This window comes from Triturus cristatus, chromosome 11, assembly GCF_964204655.1.
Source record: "Triturus cristatus chromosome 11, aTriCri1.1, whole genome shotgun sequence".
Classification (NCBI taxonomy): Eukaryota; Metazoa; Chordata; class Amphibia; order Caudata; family Salamandridae; genus Triturus; species Triturus cristatus.
Window position 1 is genome coordinate 1,091,279,205 of NC_140594.1, and position 16,723 is coordinate 1,091,295,927.

Below are 16,723 nucleotides of genomic sequence, written 5' to 3' on the forward strand. Positions count from 1 at the left end.
TGATTATGACCAATCAGATTGAGTCACATAGCTATCAAATACTCATTAGGTAGTTCAGATCGTGACTCAATCCGAACCCTTATTTATTCTAACTGACCTATTAGTACATAGACCAAGTTGAAAAATGAGTTTCTGGTTGCAAAAGACTGATCGCAAATTGTGTCCGCTTCTGGCAACCAGATACTTAATACATCCGGCTTATAACCTAAGCTGTGACTAGCTGGTTCCAAATAGAAATCTGCAGTTAAGTACATGAATTCATTGATCTATCTTTTTATGATTTAAAACTGTGACCCAGATGTTCCACACAGAGGTCTGCATTATTAAGTGCATCATCACACTGAGTGTGCTCGCTAGATTTATAACCTATTAGAACATTGGAATATTGGAAACCCCATTGAAAACAATGGAGAGCTCAGGGCTTATAATGGCTGGTATAAGCCCGGGGCTCTAACATTCAAAAGTTTCTTTGTTCACAGCACTGGCTGTGAACAAAGACTTCAGGGAGCCTGAGGGGATTTCAATCCCCTCGCGCTCCCTGAAGGCTTTGTTTTATTTGTTAGAACATTCTGCCCTCTAGCGGCAGAATATTCTTATAGCCTTATAGCCCTTCGCAGCAGGGCTATACTGGCTATTAAAGTCCTGCTGCTTTGTTAAAGTCCCTCGACTTTGGCTCGGGCCTTTAACGATGCAGTAGGCCTTTAATAGCTGGTATAAGCGGGCTATAAGGCTATATTAGAACATTGGAATGTTGGGAGCTCCATTGAAAACAATGGAGTGCTCTGGGTTTATAATGGCTGATATAAGCCCGGAGCTCCAACATTCCAATGCTTCTTTGTGGCTGTGAACAAAGGGTTCAGGGAGCCTGAGGGGATTTCAATCCCCTCGTGCTCCCTTAAGCCTTTGTTTAATTTGTTAGAACATTCTGCCCTCTAGTGGCAGAATGTTCTAATATCCTTATAGCCCTTCGTAGCAGGGCTATACCGGCTATTAAAGCCCCGCTGTCTTGTTAAAGTCCCTCGCCTTCGGCTCGGGCCTTTAACGATGCAGCGGGCCTTTAATAGTTGGTATAGCCCGCTATGGCGGGCTATAAGGCTATATTAGAACATTGGAATGTTGGAAGCTCCATTGAAAACAATGGAGTGCTCTGGGCTTATAATGGCTGGTATAAGCCCGGAGCTCCAACATTCCAATGCTTCTTTGTGGCTGTGAACAAAGGCTTCAGGTAGCCTGAGGGGATTTCAATCCCCTCACGCTCCCTAAAGCCTTTGTTTAATTTGTTAGAACATTCTGCCCTCTAGTGGCAGAATGTTCTAATAGCCTTATAGCCCACCGTAGCGGGCTATACCGGCTATTAAAGCCCCACTGTCTTGTTAAAGTCCCTCGCCTTCGGCTCGGGCCTTTAATGATGCAGCGGGCCTTTAATAGCCGATATAGCCTGCTACGGCGGGCTATAAGGCTATATTAATAGCAAGTTAATACACTGACGCATTACCTCATGTATATGAATGAGTGATGTGCAGAATACACAGAGAGTGCTGGAATAGGTACAGTAATCCCATGTGGTGCCTTACTCACATTTTAACCTACATACCATATTAAACTATAACAGTCAGAGACATTTTAATTTACTACTATTTTCTTTCTGTTTTCATTCCTTTTCTACTTCTTTATCCAGCTTTTCATGCACTGGTTCTCTTTTTTTTGTCAGAAATTGACTATTCACCTGTTTTTTCCCTTTATATGTCTGGGTTTCGCCAGTAGATAGTTATAGTTAGGACCATAGGAAATCCGCAACATTCTATTCCCAATAAGTCTGGCGCCGGTTGATGAATCCTCGTGAAATTTTTCAAACTTTTTGCCAGCTCTGCTCCGCTCCTACCCTGAAAGATTTGTGGTTATTTGTCAAGCGGGGGGCGAGAAAAAAGGGGGGTCCCAAAACGCATTTTCCCCATGCAATTTCCCATAGGATCTGTTGTTGCAGCTACAGCCCGAACCGCTGAACGGAATGACACCTAATTTGGCAAAGAGGTAGTCTTCAGTTCAGACTAGTGCCTTTTGCATATATGGTGTGAATCCGTTCAGTAGTTCCTGAGAGAATTAGAGTTAAAAGTACATAAATATCTATGGCCGGGGAGGATCCGCGGACCCTACCCGCACCGTGAGCGCACCCTCCCCGAACCGAGCGTGCATTCTCCCGATCGCGCGCTGAATGCTAATTGGCTGTCGAGTGTCTCTCTACATTCGAAACCAGGAACTGTTGGCGGCCATTTTCTCCCTCAGGAGAAGCGAGGCTGAAGAAGCAAGGGGAAAAAGTGTGTAAAACATATAAAGGGGGCAGATTGGAAATACTCTGACCCTCTAGAGGTGCTTAGGGGGTCCCAGAAGGACCCCCTGGGGCCCCCCTTTTTAAAAATAAAAAAAACGGCGAAGTGCGTGCACTGTGCGCGCATCCTAACGCGTTGGGTGCACGGATTCTCTTGCGTTGGGTGCGCGGATCCACGGAAATGTTTTTTGAAAAAAGACTAGAAATCATTGGTTGTATGACTACTTTCTACACTGAAAGGTAGGGTGTATATTTCTGTTTTTTAAAGGTATGATTCTTATTGGTTAACAAAAACAGATTGTAAGGAACATTATATATGATAAGCTGATATGTTGAAAAGTCAAGCACACTTCCTGTCTTGTATAGTAACATTGTGTGCTGAACTTGTGACCTGTGAGCTCAGTGCAGTGTTCCATGACCTGTTTCTATGGTAACAGGCAGAAAGCAGATTGGGGGAAGGGTTGAAATGTATTTCAGTTGGAAAGGGTTGAAATGTTTAACCAATAGAAATGTGTGTTTGCTTTTGAGTTTATGTGTGAAGGATTGTGATTTGATGTTTACATGTATATGTGTGGAAAATGAAAGGGAAACTTTTCCATTCTTTGTTTTTGCTGAGAGGTGCACAGTGCAGAGATTCTGTAAAAGAAAATATGGTGAGTGACTGATATACTTCTTCATCTACAAAAGAACTTGAAAGATGAGCTATTTATTTGTGAGGGGATTTATGTAGACTATTTTGATTTTAATCAGACTAATGTATTTCTCCTGCTAAAGTGCAGGGAGTACTTTTTTTCTCTACAATCTTATTGACAGTGTGGGTGCATGTAGAAACCATTCTGTGATAAGCATTTGTGTTTTTCACGTGTTTGCAGACAGATAACTGCTGTTTTTATATTTTGGTAGAATTAGAAACCAGTCATTGTTTATGAATTTGTGAAATGAGTTATGTTTCTACACTAAAATGTAGTACTCCTTCTAGATGAAGAAATGTGTTTTGGTATAGTGCAAGGGATAGTGTTGTTTGTCTAGAATCACACAGTGAGTCTGTGTGCATTTGGGAACCACTGTGAGAGAAGCATTTGGTAACATTGTGTATTTGCTGACAGATAACTGTTTTAACCTGTCATGTTGTGAAGTTTTAGTAGCATTAGAAGACAGTTATGGCATATGATTTGATTAAATGAGTTAGGCTTTGACAGAAAAGTGCAGTCCTGAAATATGTAGATTGTGTGCAGTTCCCTTACCACTTGAACTGTTGTGAATGAGTTTTGGTAAACTCCTTGGGATAGTGGTGCTTGTCTAGAATCACACTGTGAGTCTGTGTGCATTTTGGAACCATTGTGAGAGAAGTGTTTGGTAACATCGTGTATTTGCTGACAGATAACTGTTTTAAAACCTGTCATGTTGTCAAGTTTTAGTAGCATTAGAAGCCAGTCTTTGCTTATGCGTTGATTAAATGAGTCAGGCATTGACACTAAAGTGCAGTCGTGAAATATGTAGATTGTGTGCAGTTCCCTTACCACTTCCACTGTAGTGAATGAGTTTTGGTAAACTCCTAGGGATAGTGGTGCTTGTCTAGAATCACACTGTGAGTCTGTGTGCATTTCGGAACCACTGTGAGAGAAGCATTTGGTAACATTGTGTATTTGCTGACAGATAACTGTTTTAAAACCTGTCATGTTGTCAAGTTTTAGTAGCATTAGAATCCAGTGTTTGCTTATGCGTTGATTAAAAGAGTCATGCTTTGACACTGATGTGCTGTACTTAAATATGTAGATTGTGTTTAGTTCCATTAACTCTTCTAGACTAGTGAATGAGTTTTGGTAAACTCCTAGGATAGTGTTGATTGTCTAAAATCACACTGTGAGTCTGTGTGCATTTGGGTAAGGATTGTGAGAGAAGCATTTGGTAACATCATGTATTTGCTGACAGATAACTGTTTTAAAACCGGTCATGTTGTCAAGTTTTAGTAGCATTAGAAGCCAGTCTTTGCTTATGCTTTGATTAAATGAGTCAGGCTTTGACACAAAAGTGCAGTCCTGAAATATGAAGATTGTGTGCAGTTCCCTTACCACTTCCACAGTAGTGAATGATTTTTGGTTATCTCCTAGGTATAGTGGTTGTTGTCTAGAATCACACTGTGAGTCTGTGTGCATTTGGGAACCACTGTGAGAGAAACATTTGGTAACATCGTGTATTTTTTAGCAGATAACTCTTTTAAAACCTGTCATGTTGTCAAGTTTTAGTAGCATTAGAAGCTAGTCTTTGCTTATGCATTGATAAAATGAGTCAGGGTTTGACACTAAGGTGCAGTACCATGTACTATTCTGTTCACTGTGGCAGAACTGAAAATTTAAAAGTTTTACCTAAGCACTGTCCTACAAGTAGTCTGATTATTTAGTCAGTTTCTAAGTACCAAATAGATTGCTTCAAATGTCTATGCAGTATGCATGTAGTGTTCTAACATATTATACACTTGTCTTTTACACCTTCAATTCCCTAGTCCGTATCCATACACTTCCAGGAAACACCCTGTCACTCCCTTTGCAGTCCTCTAGTGACCCATTCAACACCATGTACTAATCCATTCACTGTGCCAAAACCCAAACACTTATAAATTCACCAAGATACTATCTTTGCAGTACTCTAATCATTCAGTCAGTGGCTAAGTATTCATGCACTGAGCCATTTCTTAGCACATGGACTGCTTCAAACCCCTATCCACTATGCATGCAGTCTTCTAACCACCTAGACACTTGTCTTTCACACTTTCAATTTCCTAGTCAGTATCCATACAGTCCAGCAAACATCTTGTCACTGTCTTTGCACTCCTCTAGTGACCCATTCAGTACCAAGTACTAATCCATTCCCTGTGCGAAAAGCCTAGCACTTATAAATTCACCTAGGCACTCTCCTTGTTGTACTCTAATCATTCAGTCAGTACCCAAGTAGTGATGCAGTGAGCCAGGCCTTAGCACATGGACTGTTTTAAATGCCTATGCAGTATGGATGCAGTCCTCTAATCACCTACACAGTTGTGTTTCACACCTTCAATTCCCTAGTTAGTATTCATACTATTCTAGCAAACACCCTGTCACTCACCCAGTGTGTCTCCTTATAGTACTGTAATCATTTAGTCAGTTAGCATGTAGAGTTTTAGTGAGGTAGGGCATGAACTGCTTCAAAGTAGTATGCACTATGCATGTAGTGTTTTAACCATCGTCACACTTGTGGTTCAGGGACATAGTTTCTTAGTCAGTATTTATATAAAATGTGTTTGTACGTTAATGGAATAGTATAATTCTGAAAGTTATTAATATACATTTATGTTTGATTCTTTTTTACAATACAGAACAGGAGTGTTTCTCATCTGTTTGCACTCTTCTCGTGCAAGATTGTTTGGATGAAGGGTCCTTAGGTGTTTCATCATACTTGCTGTGCCGCATGAGTACTTTTGTTAGGATCCCCTCGTAACAGAACTCTTTTGAAAATCTTGTGCATGAGAAAGGTGGTATTGGTCTTTGTTTGCACCTCGAGAAAAGTAGAAAATTTCCACATCACTGAAGCAAAACATTGTGGGCGTGGTGCATCCTCCAAAAATTCTACTTTAGATTTGGTGAATATTTTATAGCGACATCATTTACAGTTTTTGTAAGTTAAAGTAAAAAAAAATGTTAGCTGTGTGCAATTTATATTTCTGTGATTTGTATTTTGAGAATGGCAAGTTGGTTTTTTTTTTAACAATCTTTGAGATTGTGTTTTTTTTGCCCGCTGTTAAGTGATGAGTACTATTGAAATCACTATTTTTAGTGAAATTTAATATATTCTGAGAACAGCAAAAAAATGACTTTGTGGAAATTATGCTGTGTTGTATAAAATGTATTATTACATGTTATAATTTTGTTTTCCTTTTCTTTCACAGATCCAAATTTTAAAATAAGCTAGTGATATTTATTTATATTTGAATGAAAAACTGAAAAAAATGTATACCATTTTTTATTCCTATTACTGTGAAGGTAAGTTTAACTAAGTCTCAATATGCAGAATGAAGATGCCTGCAAGAAGCTACAAAGTTGAATCACGTTTCTAAAAACACTCTGTTTATGTAGTTTTGAAATCTGACCATAATCAGATATCATGTGACCTGCAAAAAAAGAGATTTGAGGGGTTCATAATATTTCACCTTTTTAGCTGTTGAAGGACCGCAATCATTTCAATCATTCTTCTTTGAACATCTTTGCAGACAAAACTCTGTGCTTACCTCCTATCATTCGCAAGAAAATTTAAAAACGGAAATATGTCACTTTTTGTAACATAGTTATTGTGCAAGATACTCTTTTATATTTACAAAGAGAGGAAAAGGCACTCTGTGCACTTTTTATAATCCATGTAAATATAACCTCATCATGCACACCACTTTGTGTTGAAAGGGTGTTCTATAATTGTTGTTGTGCATGATTGCACTTAATACTCATAGAACAAGACACATGTCTAGATTTATCAGAAATCATAAATCTCGATATGTGTGTGAATGCTGCACCATTCTAAAATTGGTGTAGGAAAGCACAACAAGGAGAATTGTTTTCATTTCTCCACATTTGTATATCTTCAATGCATGCTGAAATGTTCAGCATACATTGAAGGACAAAAATGCATTTTCTCATTGTTTTTTGCAGAAAGGTGTGTCTTCCTGCAGAAAAACAAACAGCACATGACACAGATATCCTTGCAGTTTGGTGCAAGGGTGCCTGTGTCACCACATGGCTGCAGTTTAAGCAGCCGTGCAGAGAGAAGTATAGATTTGCAACATATTTATGTACATATGTTGCATCCCTGTGCTTCGGAAGTACTACAGCACACTGCAGTTAAAGAGGTTACTGTGTGATGCTGCAGCACTTCCTCATAGTTCTGCACTTAAACATTCACCATACGCTACTAATGCATTCATTCAGTCAATTACATACTACACATACATTCATCTAAACTAACACTAACAAAGAAATGTAGCTCTTTTTTTAAACCAGGAAAGTTAGTTCTTACAAGAACTTTTCTTTTTCTTCTTTCTACTTTTATAATTTTTTGGGGGTTTTCTGAACAATTTTTAATTTTTTTTGGTTTTTCTGAAAAAAAAAAAAAAAACAAAAACAGGAGAAACCAAACAATGAACTTCAGGGAACAATAAAAAAATTTAAAAACTAGCAAATGTGACTTTCTTGGTGGCGGCAGATCAGATCGATCGACTGCTCACCATAGCACAAAGTCGCATTGCACCCAGTGCAAAATTGAAATTGAGGATGGATGTCCAAGGTTTGGGCTGATGGATGCACTCTTGATGTGCTCGGCTGCGATGAGGTGGATGGCGCAGGAGCAGGAGTGTTTCTCATCCATCGGCACTCTTCTCGTGCAAGATTGTTTGGATGAAGAGTCCTCATGTGCTTCATCATACTTGCCGTGCCGCAAGAGTATTTCTTGTTAGGATCCCCTCTCGATAGGACTCTTTTGCAAATCTTGCACGTGACCAAGGTGACATTGGTCTTATTCTGCCCCTCGGGAAAAGTAAAAAATTTCCACACCACTGAAGAAAAACGTTTTTTGAGTGGTGCCTCCGGCAAAAATTCATCCTCAGAAGTATGAAGCGATGCAGGTGATGCCTGCTGCCCTGAAGCCATTTTAGGTTGAAAGAAGTTAGAGCTAAGTGTAAACTTAGTCTAAAAAATCTTCTTCTCTCCAAAGAGAAGGTGCTCTAAAGAAGGTCAAAGAAGAATGATTGAAATGGGTGGAGTCTTTCAATAGTTAGAAGAGGAAGTGTAATGAACCAATCAAATTTCTTTTTTTGCAGGTCACATGGGATCCACGCACCTTGCGCTTACGCAGCACGCACCCAGCGCGCATCCGCGAAATTGAATTTAAAAAAATTATAGGATTAGATGTCAAAATATATTAGTTTTAAGACTAGTTTAGAGTTTGTCCTCAATTAATATTCACATGAAATACATATATATATGTTTTTTTAAATGTTAAATATTTCGCGGGATCCGCGCACCTACCGCGTCATAGATGCATATGACGCATCGCGGAAGTGCGTAAACGTCGTGTTACGTACATTGAACGTGTCGCGTATAGGCTGGGAGTCACGTACCGGTCGCATTGCGATCGCGCACTAAACACGCACCCAACTCGTACCATGCGTGGATGCTATCACGTAGGGATCGAGAGCGGTGCGCATAGGGTGCACGGATCCAAAAACATTGAAAAAATATATATATAAAATAAAGTTATGCACATATAGTTTAAAAAATATTTTGAAAAATATAAAAAAATATGTTTAAAAAACCCATTAAGTTCAAATAATATTTTTTAATTTTTAAAAGAATTAATTGAAAAAATAAGTTTAAAAAATGGTGATAAAAAAGTATTTAAAAAAAATGTAATTAATGAAATTGACACACTGAATTTGAAAAATATAGAAATCCAATCAAAATCATTAAACATGATATCTTCAGAGATAAGTTATAGATAGGAATTGGCATTTAAAAAACCTTTGAAATTCACTTAAAAAACCAAAGGTTTCAGGGGCGTTATAGTTAGGAATTGGCATTTAAAACACCTTAGAAATTCACTGAAAAAAACATAGGTTTCAGGGGTGTTATAGTTAGCTGGACATTTCCCTCTTACAAAACCCTAGAAATTCCCCTGTTATAGTTAGTTCAGCTAACTATAACTCGGGCACTCGCAATGCACTGCTGATGACGTCACATATTACATCAGTCATGACATGGTCAGTGACATTTTTGTAAATGCCAATTCCTAACTATAACGCCCCTGAAACCTTTGGTGTTTTCAGTGAATATATATATATATATATATATATATATATATATATATATATATATATATATATATATATATTGTACAAAACATACTGAGAACAATAATAATCAATATACTCAAAGTCCATAAATGATTGATCTCCTGCTTCAGTTCTTTCAAGATGTTTATTTTTCTTATTTCTTTTCAATGATCAGTTTATTCACTTTCTTTTCAATGATCATCTTATTTGCAAAGAACAATGACAAGGTAATAACGAAAAACACAGTAATTTCCACGTTGCCAACACGTGTTTCGCACCACACTGCGCTTCTTCAGGGCTGTCATATAAACAAAGTTAAATATATTTAAAACAAATTCATACATCTTTGATATACAAACAAACTTTTGAACAGTATAAACCAAATTGTTTCATTGATAACCCTCACTCATATGATCATAATCTATACAAAAAATGAACATAATGCATACAAACATAGATATTACACTGAAATATAAAGATGCAGGAAAGAAAGAAAAAAAGGCAGATAGGAGCAGAGGGCCTGTCTCAATAGTAACCTTTATATATTAACTAGTATATCTACATTAGTATTAATCTTAGTATATAAGTATTATTTAGTTAGGGAACAGAGATTACCTCTTCTTCCATTTATAGCTGCTAATTAATTCATTAGATAGCAGCCTTCATCCTTAGTGAGTAATTCTTATATTTTCAATTTCATTCCTGGAGACAAAATAATCCAAAATTAACTGTTATATTAAATGAATCATAATAGTAGATACTCTTGATAGACAGAAAGTCTCACCTTATTATATCATTAATATCAGATGATCATTTATTATATGTCAGTGATTATAGTTCGATTTTGGAGCCATGATACGATCTACAAACATAAATATAAGTGAATTAATTTAAATGTACTTGATGAAGTTGAGATAGTCCTAAGAATACATCTCTCATGAACTACATTTTATTAGAATTGCAAAAAGATTCCATGTGTGTCAGATACTCTATCTAGGAGTTAATATAAAGCCCGAGATAAAATTAATCGGTACTGAAAAAACAACGTTCCTAAACTGAATTTAGTTTAAATAGCAAAAAATCACATGTATGTCAACAACTTAATCTAAATTCAGAGGCTAGTTTGCATAGTTGGTTTTACCAAGTTTGTCTCCATACCGCTCATTCTTAAGGTCTTAATTTCTGTCCTTCTATCCCCTAATATACTCGCACCAGTTTATAAAACCATATGCTAAGGTTTAAAAGCCACAGATCTCCTTACCATTAGTTTTAAGTCCTAAGGACTTGAACAATTAATTTAATCATTTATATTTTCTTTAAAAATCTCTATATATAAATGTGTAAACATTTGGTATATATTTTAACAATCCAGGTAACGATATTTAATCATAATCGATGATCTTAAACCTTGGGAATTGTTCGTAACTACTAATAAATGGTCACCCAATCATCTAGGCTGGTTTTCTTCCCGCCGAAATTTGAAAATAGCCAATTGAGTCGTAGAGTATAAATAATGGTTGGAGTTCCCATAGGTTCGTATTGGTGTATCAAGACGGGAGGACTGAATCCGAGTCAGACTTATATATATATATATATAGTGATCAAGGCACTTTTGTGCTGAAACGCGTAGCGTTACCTTGTGAATAAACTCCCACTAGCTGTACCTTTCTGAGAGCGTGTTTTGCTTATCGTAGCAGAAAACTTTATTGACTCTTAACTCGGCGGTGGGATTGGCCGACTGCAACACGCCACCTGACAATGGGATATGGATCCCGGAAACGAATCCTCTTGTGAAGCGACGGAATATATATATATATATATATATATATATATATATATATATATACATATTCAGTGAAAAAACCATAGGTTTCACACATGTTATAGTTAGCTGGACATTTTACTGATAAAAAACCAATGAAATTCCCCCGTTATAGTTAGTGCAGGCAACTATAACTCACGCGACCGCAATCCTCTGCTGATGCTAATACTGTATTTAGACAATTATTTGCCCATGTCTTCTTCCATTAAATTTTAGCTATACATATATTACAAATATTTTTTTCTCATAAAGACACATATGTCATCAGCAGAGGATTGCGGTCGCGTGAGTTATAGTTGCCTGCACTAACTATAACGGGGAAATTTCATTGGTTTTTTATCAGTAAAATGTCCAGCTAACTATAACATGTGTGAAACCTATGGTTTTTTCACTGAATTTGCAAGGTTTTTTAAATGCTAATTCCTAACTATAACGTGTGTGAAACCTATGGTTTTTTCAGTGAATTTGTATGGTTTTTTAAATGCTAAGTTACTTTACGCCATTCGTGGCGTGCGCGCCCACTTAACGCAGTTCGTTCCGTGCGCGCACGGTGCGCTTCGTGCACCGTGCACGCACAGTGAGCACGCGGTGCGCTTCGTGCACCGCGCGCCCACTTTACGCATTTAGTGCCGTGGATGGGCCATGTACGCACGATGCGCTTCGCGCACCGTGCGCACATGGAGGACATATTATGCGCTTCGTTGTGAAAGGTAAGCTTTTAGATTTTTTACATATTACATATGCCATGCACTAATGGAGAACCTGCGGGCACCTTTTGCGCACGGTGTGGGGAGAGTGTGGATAATTTTTTTTTTAATAATTTTTTTTACCGTACGCGTACGGTAAGCGTAATCGGCGATTTTTCATAAAAAAATAAAAAAAATTTTTTGGCCTTGGGGGGACTTTGGGGACTAATGCTACAAGGCTAGATGGATAGGAGCTGTCTAAACAGTCCCTTTCCATGTTTTTTCCCTTTGTTTTTCCTCCCCCCCTCAGAGTGCGAGAGAGAAAATGGCGGCCGCCGCTTCCTGGTTTCGAACGATTCGAATGTTTACTAAGATCTAACAGCCAATCAGAATCGCGCTCGCGCACGGCACCGTACGCGTACGGTAAGCTTACCGTAAGCGCCCGGTAAGCGCACCGTAAGCTGGCTCAGATATATATATTGATTTAAATGCTATTTTCTCAGGAACTACTGAACAGATTTACACCAGACCTACAAAAGGCACTTCCTTGACCTGAGGACTACCTCTCTGCCAAATTTCAAGTAACTCTGTTCAGCCGTTCGGTCTGTAGCTGTGTCTAAAGGTCCTATGGAAAAATGCATGGGAAAAACGCGTTTTGGGACCCCCCTTTTATCTCAGCCCCCGCTTGACGAATCCCCCCGAGACTTTCAGGGTAGGAGCGGAGCGTAGTGCCCCACCTATTTTGAAAATGTCGCGAGGATTCGTCGACCGGCGCCAAAGTTATTCCAAATAGAATGTTGCGGATTTCCTATGGAAACAGGGTCCTAACTATAACTATCTACTGGCGACCGCCAGTAGATCATACATATATATAGGGGGCTTTTCGTCCTCCCATTTCATTGTTTGGCTTTTCTTGGCCAGTCTCTTTCAGTCTTTGGCTTGAAACGTTGATAATGAAATCTTGGATCAGCCCTAGAAGTAAATCTATCACCTAACGCCATTGGCTATTTGGGCGTATTCTTCTTCCTCCGATGGAGTGCATGCATTTACAAGTATTAGCACGTTAAACCCAGTTCTCTATTAGCTGTGCCAATGCTTATTTATGTTTTGATCTTGTCATTCTCTTTTCGTTTTTTTCTTTTCACTATTATTTTTACTTCCACATATCTTTGTCCATCCCCTTTGGTGTGTATTCTTGTTTTCTTGATTTGTTTCTTTCCTTAACTTCTTTTCTTGCCTTTACATAAACTGCCAGTGTGGTTCTAACTTGCACTGGATTGTATAAACTGCATATGAGGATCTTTTTATCAATTAAATGCAAGTGTGCAAGAATGCACTGTTTTTCTCCATTGACGTTATTTTGTCAAAGCATCAATGTATTTTTGCATTTTACCTATGCAGGCGAAATATAATAACTACATTTTGCTCCAGCAAAATGTAACTGATGCCACGAGATGAAATGAAGAAAACTAACATAGCCTTACAATGTGTGGCTAAATGACATCACCCAGGCATTTTATAAAATCCTGGTCTCTTTAGTACCATCAGGGTAGTTTGTGTAATCAAGCTCTGTGTGTTGTTTTTAATGATGTGTGTTGAGAAATCTTAATACTGTATTGTTTAGTAACTTGTGGTGGCTTTGAGGAGCCCAGATGTGATATGGACCATGTTGCTTTCAGAAATGCTGACATTTTTATGTTCATTATGGTGTTATTGAGATACTACTGGTAAATTACTGTTAAGAATTGTAAAGGAGATTTTTATGAGTTGTTGATATTTTAATGTGCTGTTGCTTGTGAATTCTTTGAGAAGGTGAATGTGATATTATATTTGCAAGAGTGATTATGAGAGACTGTTCATATTTTCATGCGATGTTGGGATGGTGTTTTAAAAAAGCTAATGTTATTGCTATGACGTGGCCCCAGAGGTGGTTTGAGAAGCTGTTCATATGTTCAAATATTAGTGTTGATACAGGTGGTCAATTGTATTTTACTGTGTTGTTGCAGATGGTGATTTTTAGAAACTGTTTTTGTTTGAGGTGATATTACTGGTTATGAGACATAGACATATTGTCGTGGGGTGTTATATGTTTTGTGGCTGCGGATCATTGTTAGAAGTGACTGGTGGTTTACTGTGTGGTACATGGATGTTTTGAAAGTTTTTATTATTTTTGTGTGATACTGCTGACACTGATATTGAGAAGTTATTGATGTTTCAATTGTTATCTTCAAATTGTTGAATATAGATGGGTTTGTTGTCGTACTTGCACACGGAGGTGCATATTTATCAAAGTTTTGTGTTGTCCTTGCGCCACACAATGGTGACACAAAACCTAGATGAGATTTACCAAGCCACACAAGCCCACCTTGTGTGGCCCTGTGGTGCTTGGTAAATCTGGAGTACCTTAAGACAGCACAAGTCTGTTGCCTTGCATTACTGTGTCCCAGGGAGGCGTTCCTTGGGTGGAGCCTGAGTGTTCCTACGCATCCATCCACAGAGTTTGGCACAATATCAAATTTCCCATGAGTGGTAGACCTAGGAAATGCGTTAAAATGCTACGCATTCCCAGGGGAGGCATAACAACGAGAAAAATCTGTATTTCTCCTTGTTTTTCCCTCTATGTGTGCTTCATTCTGCAGCACACGAAGAAAGAGGGAAATGCCTGAATGGATGGCTTTTGTGCAGGAAGGTGTACATTTATGCACAAAAAAAATCCTGCCTGCAATGTAGGAACCCTTGCACCATGGTACAACGGTGGCTGCATTGGCGCTAGGCAGACAAAACTGTGCCAGCACAGGGAGAGAGCAGGAATGCCAAATATCTTGATAGCTATGGCTCATTCCTGCCTCTCCCATTCAAACAGCGCAGCAAGCTGCACAAATGCTAAAAATGGCCCTTAATGTATTTGTTTAATTAACAAGGGTCAGCGCAAACCCAAATTAGACCATCATGACAATGAGAAGCAAAAGGGGAAAAAATACTGCACCAAGTAATAACACCAGACTCATGTAAATCATGTATAATTGTTCCCATGCCTTGCTAGCAATCAAACACAGTGGATTAAGTAATAAAACAAAGAAAGGAACCTAAAACATATAAAATATCCTCAATGCTTGAAAAAATCTGGCGGCTTTCCCTCTTGTTTGTCAAAACTCAGGATGTGAAAATCTCACATTGCAGTGTCAATTTCCTCCTTAATTCTTGCCACCTTTTTTTTCCTCATTTTGAAGCAGTAGCAGGTTTCCAATACTACAATTGAATACATTTTGAAAATTTGATTGGTAAAACAGAGCCTCTTGATTGCTTTCTGCTTCACATATTCATTTCCCCAGGTCCTAACTAATTAAAAAAGTATACTTTCCACTTCATGCCTTCTCTGAGCCTGAGCCCAATTCTTTGTCAGTAATCAAACAATTCTGGACATTTGAGCACTGGCCCGGATTATTATCACTTGGCACCAGGTTTACATTACCTTTGTAATGCCTGCCCTACGTAGAGTGCTTTGTCAGTATTTACTTTCCAATGCAAATCAGGATTTGGATTGAAAAGCTGCTGAAAGTAAACCAAAACACAGATATGTGGTCCTTTGACCTTTCTTGCATCAAGAGGAAATACCATGGGTAGTAGATAGGTTACCCATGCCACGAACCATGCATTTTGTGGCAAATCTACTGTGATTTCTAGACAGGGCATAATCGTTGAGCAAGTTTTAAAACTCCTGACATTTTTCCAAGATTGCATGTGTGCTGCACGTACAGCACACAAAAAAAGTGGTAAACTATTAAAGCATAGTTTTTCTTACTGGAAGAGTGCCCATCCAATGCAAAACCTAATGCTTGACTGAATCCACACACTCTCATACTATGGTGCAAGCTGTGTTCATTGACGTATGACAGCCTAAATTGTCCCTGCACCGGTCTCTCTCTTTCATGCAAGGCAGTCCATCAACTTTGATTGCTGCGCTGTGTCACATGAAAAGTTAGTAAATTTGCCCCTTGAATGTTTGATGGAGGGTTTGTGCACTCATACCTGAAACATCTCGCTACTCCCGTTCCCTTCAAAAGTCCTGGAGAAGGCCATTGACCTCCAACTCACCAAACACCTGGAGAGTTACAGCCTACTAGACCCCTCATAATCAGGCTTCAGAACCAATCACAGAACAGAGAGAGATGATTGCTGCATCACATGACATCCACACACTGCTGGACAGAGGAGAATCAGCAGCCTTGATCCTACTTGACCTCTCTGCAGCCTTCGACACCATCTACCACCACACACTCATGGAACGATTACACCATGTCGGCAACACAGACGACGCACTCTGATTGATGGCATCCTTCCTCACGGGACGCACCAAGAACGTCCAACTATCCCCTTTCACATCACAAGTCAAGCACAACATATACGGCATTCCCCAAGGCTCATCCCTCAGCCAACACTCTTCAATGTCTGCATGTCACCACTTGCTGACATCATCAGATCGCATGACATCAACATCATCCCTACGCTGACGACACCCTACTCATCCTATTGCTCTCCGCCGACACCACCACGACGAAGACTAACATCCACAACTGCATTGAAGGTGTATCAACCTGGATGAGGGAGAACTGCCTCAAGCTCAATATGCACAAGACTGAAGTCCTCATCGTCGGCAAACACACTGCCCTCTGGGATGACTCCTTGGGGCTTTCAGAACTCAGACACACCTTATACCAAAAGACCACACCCACAACCACACCCACAACCTCAGCATCATCCGTGACAGCGAATTATCCATGAAACACCAAGTCAACACTGTGTCCTCAGCCTGCTTCCAGAAGCTCGGCATGATTTTCAAGTGGCTGTTCATCAGCACCAGGAAGATGGTTACATAGGCCTTCATAACCAGCCGACTAGACTACGGCAATGCACTCTATGCAGGCACCACCTCCAATCTCAGACATAAACTTCAATCTATCCAGAACACAGCAGCCAGGCTGATACTCAACCTGCCCAAGAGAACCCACATCACCCAGCATCTGAAGGACCTCCACTTC